This window comes from Mustelus asterias, unplaced genomic scaffold, assembly GCF_964213995.1.
Source record: "Mustelus asterias unplaced genomic scaffold, sMusAst1.hap1.1 HAP1_SCAFFOLD_655, whole genome shotgun sequence".
Classification (NCBI taxonomy): domain Eukaryota; kingdom Metazoa; phylum Chordata; class Chondrichthyes; order Carcharhiniformes; family Triakidae; genus Mustelus; species Mustelus asterias.
The window spans coordinates 179437-188477 of record NW_027590604.1 but is presented as its reverse complement, the minus strand read 5'-3'; the positions used below and the strand labels follow the sequence as shown (position 1 = coordinate 188477).

Genomic DNA, 9041 nt, shown 5'->3' with positions numbered 1-9041 from the left:
TCCCCATATCCCTCAATCCCACCTACTCCCCATATCCCTTAATCCCACTTACTCCTCATATCCCTCAATCCCACCTACTCCCCGTATCCCTCAATCCCACTTACTCCTCATATCCCTCAATCCCCACCCTGTCTCCATATCCCACACTCAACATATGCCTCAATCCCACCTACTCCCCATATCCCTCAATCCCACCTTCCCCCATATCCCTCAATCCCTAACTACTCCCCATATCCCTCAATCCCACCTTCCCCCATATCCCTCAATCCCTAACTACTCCCCATATCCCTCAATCCCCATTTACTCCCCATATCCCTCGATCCCACCTACTCCCCATATCCTTCAATCCCACCTACTCCCCTATCCCTCAATCCCACCTTCCCCCATACCCCTCAGTCCCACCTACTCCCAATATCCCTCAGACCCAACCTCTCCCCATATCCCTCAATCCCACCTTCCCTCCATATCCCTCAATCCCACCTACTCCCCGTATCCCTCAGACCCAGCTTCCCCCCACATCCCTCAGTCCCACCTACTCCCCATATCCCTCAATCCCACCTACTCCCCATAATCCCTCAATCCCACCTACCCCCCATATCCCTCAATCCCACCTACTCCCCATATCCCTCAATCCCACCTACTCCCCATATTCCTCAATCCCACCTTTGCCCCATATCCCTCAATCCCACCTTTGCCCCATATCCCTCAATCCCACCTTTGCCCCATATCCCTCAATCCCACCTTTGCCCCATATCCCTCAATCCCACCTACTCCCCATATCCTTCAATCCCACCTACTCCCCGTATCTCTCAATCCCACCTACTCCCCATATCCCTCAATCCCACCTACTCCCCGTATCTCTCAATCCCACCTCCCCATATCCCTCAATCCCACCTACTCCCCATATCCCTCAATCCCACCTACTCCCCGTAACCTTCAGTCCCACCTACTCCACATATCCTTCAATCCCACCCACTCCCCATATCCCTCAATCACACCTACTCCCCGTATCCCTCAGTCCCACCTACTCCCCCAAATCCCTCAATCCCACCTACTCCATATCCCTCAATCCCACCTACTCCCCATATCCCTCAGTCCCACCTATCCCCCATATCCCTCAATCCCACCTACTCCCCCATATCCCTCAATCCTACCTACTCCCCATATCCCTCAGTCCCACCTACTCCCCATATCCCTCAATCCCACCTACTCCCCCATATCCCTCAATCCCACCTACTCCCCCATATCCCTCAATCCCACCTACTCCCCATATCCCTCAATCCCACCTACTCCCCCATATCCCTCAACCCCACCTACTCCCCCATATCCCTCAATCCCACCTTCTCCCCATATCCCTCACTCCCTGCCCTCTCCCCATATCCCTCAATCCCACCTTCTCCCCATATCCCTCACTCCCTGCCCTCTCCCCGTATCCCTCAGTCCCACCTACTCCCCATATCCCTCAATCCCACCTACTCCCCCATATCCCTCAATCCCACCTACTCCCCATATCCCTCAGTCCCACCTACTCCCCATATCCCTCAATCCCACCTACTCCCCCATATCCCTCAATCCCACCTACTCCCCATATCCCTCAGTCCCACCTACTCCCCATATCCCTCAATCCCACCTACTCCCCCATATCCCTCAATCCCACCTACTCCCCATATCCCTCACTCCCTGCCCTCTCCCCATATCCCTCAATCCCCATCTACCTCAGCAGATGGTGGAATTTGAATTCAATAAAAAATATCCGGAATTAAGAATCTACTGATGACCCATTGTCGGAAAAACCCATCTGGTTCCCTTTAGGGAAGGAAATCTGCCGTCCTTACCCCGCTCTGGCCTACATGTGACTCCAGAGTCACAGCAATGTGGTTGACTTTCAACTGCCCTCCAAGGGCAACTAGGGATGGGCAATAAATACTGGACCAGCCAGCGATGCCCGTGTCCCATGAATGAATAACAAAATACATTGTTAGGTGTTGATTGTAGAGAGTGTGTCAGGGATTTATTTTGTATTTAACCACTAGAGGACGCTGAAGAGCAGGTCACACCACTTCACACACACTTTTTACAGATTATAGGGTGAGGTATTCCTCTTTGGGGGTTTGGGTGTTAGTTCTCAGAGGGGGGGAATCAATCTTTATAACAATACAAAACTGTGTGTTAAGTTTTGTGGGCGATGTGGCGTCCCCTCCCGCGTTCCTCGCCTCTCCTTTTGTTCTCTTGTGTTGAGCAGGCCTGTGGAGAACAGATTTCCCACCAGCCCCTCCGGTGCCCAAGGGACACAGCGCACGTGCCAACATCAAGGGCAGAGGGACACTGGGTACGCTCCCCGAGACTCCGCAGTCCCAGGCACCCCCACCGGAGGGAGCAAGCAGCCTCTCGGCAACGGAACCGGAGGTAATCGAAAAAAGGGGAGGGAGGGGGGATGGAGGGGGAAGGGGGAGGGGGATGGAGAAGAGAAGGGAGGGAGGGGGAAGGAGAGGGGAAGGGAGGGAGAGGGGAGGAGATGGAGGGAGAAGGGGAAGGAGAGGGGAAGGGAGGGAGAGGGGAGGTGATGGAGGGAGAAGGGGGAGGGGGATGGAGAAGAGAAGGGAGGGAGGGGGATGGAGGGGAAGGAGAGGGGAAGGGAGGGAGAGGGGATGGAGGGAGAAGGGGAAGGGGGAGAGGGGAAGGGCAAGGGGGAGGGAAAGGCGGGAGGGGGAGGGAAACGGACGACGGGAGGGGAAGGTGGGAGGGAGAGGGGAAGGGAAGGGGAGAGAGGGGAAGGGGAGGCGAGAGGGGAGGGGGTAGGGGAAGGCGGGAAGGGGGAGGGGGAGGGCAGAGAGGGGAGGGGGTAGGAGGAGGGGGTAGGGAAGGGGGTGGGAGAGGGGAAGGGGAGGGGAGTGTTAGGTGCAGGTTAGGTGGATTGGCCATTCTAAATTGTCCCTTAGTGTCCAAAGATGTGCGGGTTCGCTGGATTGGCCATGCTAAATTGCCCCTTAGTGTCCAAAGATGTGTGGGTTAGGTGGATTGGCCGTGCTAAATTGACGTGTTGACATGCAAAAGCGCAAGCGAAACGAAACGTGACCAGGAAACAGTTGCGGGCAAACAATCTTTTTCCTTACACCGATATAGATAGCCAGAATTGATTCTAAATAAAGGAGTGTTGTCACCTCTCACATTAACGCAGTTTAGACCCAGATAGAAATGTCCCAAACTGTCTCCCTTCAGAAACAGAGGAGATCGGGAGTGGCGTGGAACACCGTGAGAACAGTGAAAATGAGCACCGCCACGGGGCTGAGACACAGGGGACGGAGGAGGGGGAGGAAGACCTCACAGACGTCACAGAAGATGAGGAATTTTTCCGGGAGGACAACCCCTCCGGAAACAACGCCCCTCAGGCCAACAGGTAACGGCTAATGTGTGTTCCAATTTCATCCTCGCAGACACCTGCCCTATCATGGTGCTAGGATGTTGACAGTGGGGGGGATTCAGTGATGGTCAATGGTAACCCCCAGGATGTTGATGGTGGGGGACTCAGTTTCCGGTTGGGGCTCTTAATTCTGTAAGTATCAGTACAACACCTAGGGTTTGCTGCACAGCTGGAGGGTCAGTGCTGAGGGAGCGCTGCTCTGTAGGAGGGTCAAGTGCTGAGGGAGCGCCGCACTGTGGGAGGGTCAGTGCTGAGGGAGCGCCGCACTGTGGGAGGGTCAGTGCTGAGGGAGCGCCGCACTGTGGGAGGGTCGGTGCTGAGGGAGCGCTGCTCTGTGGGAGGGTCAGTGCTGAGGGAGCGCAGCGCTGTAGGAGGGTCAAGTGCTGAGGGAGCGCCGCACTGTGGGAGGGTCAGTGCTGAGGGATCGCCGCACTGTGGGAGGGTCAGTGCTGTGGGAGCGCCGCACTGTGGGGGGGTCAGTGCTGAGGGAGCGCCACACTGTGGGAGGGTCAGTGCTGAGGGACTGCCGCACTGTGGGAGTGTCAGTGCTGAGGGAGCGCCGCACTGTGGGAGGGTTAGTGCTGAGGGGGCACCGCACTGTGGGAGGGTCGGTGCTGAGGGAGCGCCGCACTGTGGGAGGGTCAAGTGCTGAGGGAGCGCCGCACTGTGGGAGGGTCAGTGCTGAGGGATCGCCGCACTGTGGGAGGGTCAGTGCTGTGGGAGCGCCGCACTGTGGGGGGGTCAGTGCTGAGGGAGCGCCACACTGTGGGAGGGTCAGTGCTGAGGGACTGCCGCACTGTGGGAGTGTCAGTGCTGAGGGAGCGCCGCACTGTGGGAGGGTTAGTGCTGAGGGGGCACCGCACTGTGGGAGGGTCGGTGCTGAGGGAGCGCCGCACTGTGGGAGGGTCAAGTGCTGAGGGAGCGCCGCACTGTGGAAGGGTCAGTGCTGAGGGAGCGCTGCACTGTGGGAGGGTCAGTGCTGAGGGAGCGCCGCCCTGTGGGAGGGTCAGTGCTGAGGGAGCGCCGCACTGTGGGAGGGTCAGCGCTGAGGGAGCGCCGCACTGTGGGAGTGTCAGTGCTGAGGGGGCACCGCACTGAGGGAGGGTCGGTGCTGAGGGAGCGCCGCACTGTGGGAGGGTCAGTGCTGAGGGAGCGCCGCACTGTGAGAGGGTCAGTGCTGAGGGATCGCCGCACTGTGGGAGGGTCAGTGCTGTGGGAGCGCCGCACTGTGGGAGGGTCAGTGCTGAGGGAGCGCCACACTGTGGGAGGGTCAGTGCTGACGGAGCGCCGCACTGTGGGAGGGTCAGTGCTGAGGGAGCGCCACACTGTGGGAGGGTCAGTGCTGAGGGAGCGCCACACTGTGGGAGGGTCAGTGCTGACGGAGCGCCGCACTGTGGGAGGGTCAGTGCTGAGGGAGCGCCACACTGTGGGAGGGTCAGTGCTGACGGAGCACCACACTGTGGGAGGGTCAGTGCTGAGGGAGCGCCGCACTGTAGGAGGGTCAGTGCTGAGGGAGCGCCGCACTGTGGGTCAGCGCTGAGGGTACGTCGCACTGTAGGAGGGTCATTGCTGAGGGAGCGCCGCACTGTGGGAGGGTCAGTGCTGAGGGAGCGCCGCACTGTGGGAGGGTCAGTGCTGAGGGAGCGCCGCACTGTGGGAGGGTCATGGCTGAGGGAGCGCCGCACTGTGGGAGGGTCAGTGCTGAGGGAGCGCCGCACTGTGGGAGGGTCAGTGCTGAGGGAGCGCCGCACTGTGGGAGGGTCGGTGCTGAGGGAGCGCCGCACTGTCGCACCACCCCACCCTGAGCCCCTCCCTCACCAATGTATCCAAAACAATAGATGATTTGGGAGATCATCACATTGCTGCTTGTGGGATCTTGCTGTGCACATGTTGGAAGCCATGTTTCCTACCTTACAACAGTGAGCGCACTTCGCTCTGTGAAACACTTTGCGATGTCCTGAGGTGGCCAAAGGCGTGAGGGAAATGGAGCCCTCCTCCTTTGTTGGACTGTCCACTGATTGGAGCAGTGACTCTGAGATGCGGGCTGTTTTGGGACGAAGCCACAAAACGGTTACAGCTTCCAATAACTGCCTTATTTCCTCTCCCCTCCCTCCCCCGCACCCCCACAGGAACTTAAACAACACGTATCTACAGCCGGACCCCACGTATCTGAACAACCCACCACTCCAGACCCTCAAAGCCGCAGAGAGGAGTAAGTATTGCAGAGACCAGCTTCACAACCCAGGATAAATCAGCTGTCCAGTGGCACAGTGGCTAGCACTGCTGCCTCACAGTGCCAGGGACCCGGGTTCAATTCCCGGCTCGGGTAACTGTGCAGAGTCTGCATGTTCTCCCCGTGTCTGCGTTGGTTTCCTCCCACACTCCAAAGATGTGAAGGTTATGTGGATTGGCCATGATAAATTGCCCCTTAGTGTCCAAAGATGTGTAGGTTAGGGGGATTGGCCATGCTAAATTGCCCCTCAGTGACCAAAGATACGTAGGTTAAGTGGATTGGCCATGCTAAATTGCCCCTTAGTGTCCAAAGATGTGCAGGTTAGGTGGATTGGCCATGCTAAATTGCCCCTTAGTGTCCAAAGATGTGCGGGTTAGGTGGATTGGCCATGCTAAATTGCCCCTTAGTGCCCAAAGATGTGCGGGTTAGGTGGATTGGCCATGCTAAATTGCCCCTTAGTGTCCAAAGATGTGCAGGTTAGGTGGATTGGCAGTGCTAAATTGTCCCTTAGTGTCCAAAGACGCAAAGGTTGAGTGGATTGGCCGTGCTAAATTGTCCCTTAGTGTCCAAAGATGTGCGGGTTAGGTGGATTGGCCATGCTAAATTGTCCCTTAGTGTCCAAAGACGCAAAGGTTGAGTGGATTGGCCGTGCTAAATTGTCCCTTAGTGTCCAAAGATGTGCGGGTTAGGTGGATTGGCCATGCTAAATTGTCCCTTAGTGTCCAAAGATGTGCGGGTTAGGTGGATTGGCCATGCTAAATTGTCCCTTAGTGTCCAAAGACGCAAAGGTTGAGTGGATTGGCCGTGCTAAATTGCCCCTTAGTGCCCAAAGATGTGTAGGTTAGGTGGATTGGCCATGCTAAATTGTCCCTTAGTGTCCAAAGACGCAAAGGTTGAGTGGATTGGCCGTGCTAAATTGTCCCTTAGTGTCCAAAGATGTGCGGGTTAGGTGGATTGGCCATGCTAAATTGTCCCTTAGTGTCCAAAGATGTGCGGGTTAGGTGGATTGGCCATGCTAAATTGTCCCTTAGTGTCCAAAGACGCAAAGGTTGAGTGGATTGGCCGTGCTAAATTGTCCCTTAGTGTCCAAAGACGCAAAGGTTGAGTGGATTGGCCGTGCTAAATTGCCCCTTAGTGCCCAAAGATGTGTAGGTTAGGTGGATTGGCCATGCTAAATTGCCCCTCAGTGTACAAAGGTGAGTCTAAATATAAGAACTCAATCTTTTTGGGATGAAGGCGGGAGCCACCCTGAACGGCACAGAGTGGCAGAGGTTTGGAAAACTCCTTCACGAACAGTGGCTGACGCTAGACCAGTTGTTAACCAAAAACCTTGTGAACCAATGGGTGTGGGCAAAGGGAAGATGGACAGCCTGCACTTCACAGAATAACCAGGGTCCCATTGAGAATCAGAGTGGCAAGAACAGGCTCGAAGGGCTGAATGGCCTCCTCCTGTTCCTGTGTTCCTCCTCAGTGGCTGTATCTCAAAATGATTGGATTGGTGATGAACACAAAGCACTCAGCGACATCTAACGGTTCAGAAGGACACGGGAAAAATACAAGTGGTTTTTTTTCCATTTGTTTGAGCCCCTCCCCCACCCCACAACACCCCCACCCCCAACATAGAGTCATCGAGGTTTACAGTCTGGAAACAGGCCCTTCGGCCCAACTTGTCCATGCCGCCCCTTTTTTTTAACTACTAAGCTCGTTCCAATTGCCCGCATTTGGCCCATATTGTTTGGGTGGCACGGTGGCACAGTAGCTAACACTGCTGCCTCATGGCGCCAGTGACCCGGGTTCGATTCTCGGCTCGGGTCACTGTCTGTGTGGAGTTTGCACGTTCTCCCCGTGTCTGCGTGGGTTTCCTCCGGGCGCTCCGGTTTCCTCCCACAGTCCAAAGACGTGCGGGTTCGGTGGATTGGCCGTGCTAAATTGACCCTTAGTGTCAGGGGGATTAGCAGGGTAAATATGTGGGGTTACGGGGATAGGGCCTGGGTGGGATTGTGGTTGGTGCAGACTTGATGGACCAAATGGCCTCCTTCTGCACTGTAGGGATTCTATGAATCCCTCTCTACCCGTGTAACTGTCTAAACGCTATTTAAAAGACAAAATTGTACCCGCCTCTACTACTACCTCTGGCAGCTTGTTCCAGACACTCACCACCCTCTGTGAAAAAATTGCCCCTCTGGACACTTTTGTATTTCTCCCCTCTCACTTTAAACCTATGCCTTTTGGTTTTAGACTCCCCTACCTTTGGGAAAAGGGTAAAAAATCTCACAACATTAGGTTAAAATCCAACAAGTTTATTTGGAATCACGAGCTTTCAGAGTGCTGCTCCTTCATCAGGTGAAGGAGCAGCGCTCCGAAAGCTCGTATTCCAAATAAACCTGTTGGACTTTAACCTGATGTTGTGAGACTTTTACTATGTCCAACAGTCCAACTATGTATACCAGTCCAACACCGACATCTCCACATTGTGGGAAAAGATATTGACTCTCTAGCTGATCTATGCCCCTCATTATTCGGCTGCCGTCAGTGGTGGTGGAGGCAAACTCAATAGGGTCTTTTAAGAGACTCCTGGATGAGTACATGGGACTTAATAGGATGGAGGGTTATAGTTGGGCCTAAAAGGTAGGGATATGTTTGGCACAACTTGTGGGGCCGAAGGGCCTGTTGTGTGCTGTAGTTTTTCTATGTTCTATGTTTCTATTATTTTATAGACCTCTATAAGATCACCTCAAAGCTTCCTGCACTCCAGGGAAAAAAAGTCCCAGTCTATCCAGCCTCTCCTTATAACTCAAACCATCAAGTCCCGGTAGCATCCTAGTAAATCTTTTCTGCACTCTTTCTAGTTTAATAATATCCTTTCTATAATAGGGTGACCAGAACTGTACACAGTATTCCAAGTGTGGCCTTACCAATGTCTTGTACAACTTCAACAAGACGCCCCAACTCCTGTATTCAATGTTCTGACCAATGAAACCAAGCATGCCGAATGCCTTCTTCACCACTCTGTCCACCAACTCTCCCCGTTCTCTCTCCGTGCCAGGTGATCATTTCTACGAGACATTCAGGCTGGGGCGAACGTTGACCGCTGAGCAAGGGTAGGTCTGAATATTCCTGGTGCATGGTGGAATTTCGTGTCACTGGCCTCTGCAGGCCTTGGTTTCGGCAATCTCAAATATCCAGTGGGATTGGGGGAGCGAAGCATTGGTCCCAGAATTCCAATTCCCAGCTTAGAGTTCAGAATCACCACGGATTCGACACTGCAATCATCAGCGAATGTTAACGTGTGGATAACATGGCAAATCCAAATTTCCACAACCCTGTTTCGTCAGTGTAGAGGGAGCTTTACTCTGTATCTAACCCCATGCTGTACCTGTTCTGGGA

At 54.7% G+C, this 9041-nt stretch overlaps 1 long non-coding RNA gene across 1 annotated transcript; it reads left to right on the top strand.

Moving 5' to 3' along the window:
* The first annotated feature begins 3272 nt into the window (after positions 1-3272).
* Positions 3273-8808, top strand: LOC144487223 (uncharacterized). Its single transcript, XR_013496378.1, has 3 exons — positions 3273-3397; positions 5551-5633; positions 8701-8808. It is a non-coding gene; the product is annotated as an uncharacterized LOC144487223 (long non-coding RNA).
* The last annotated feature ends 233 nt before the right edge of the window (positions 8809-9041 follow it).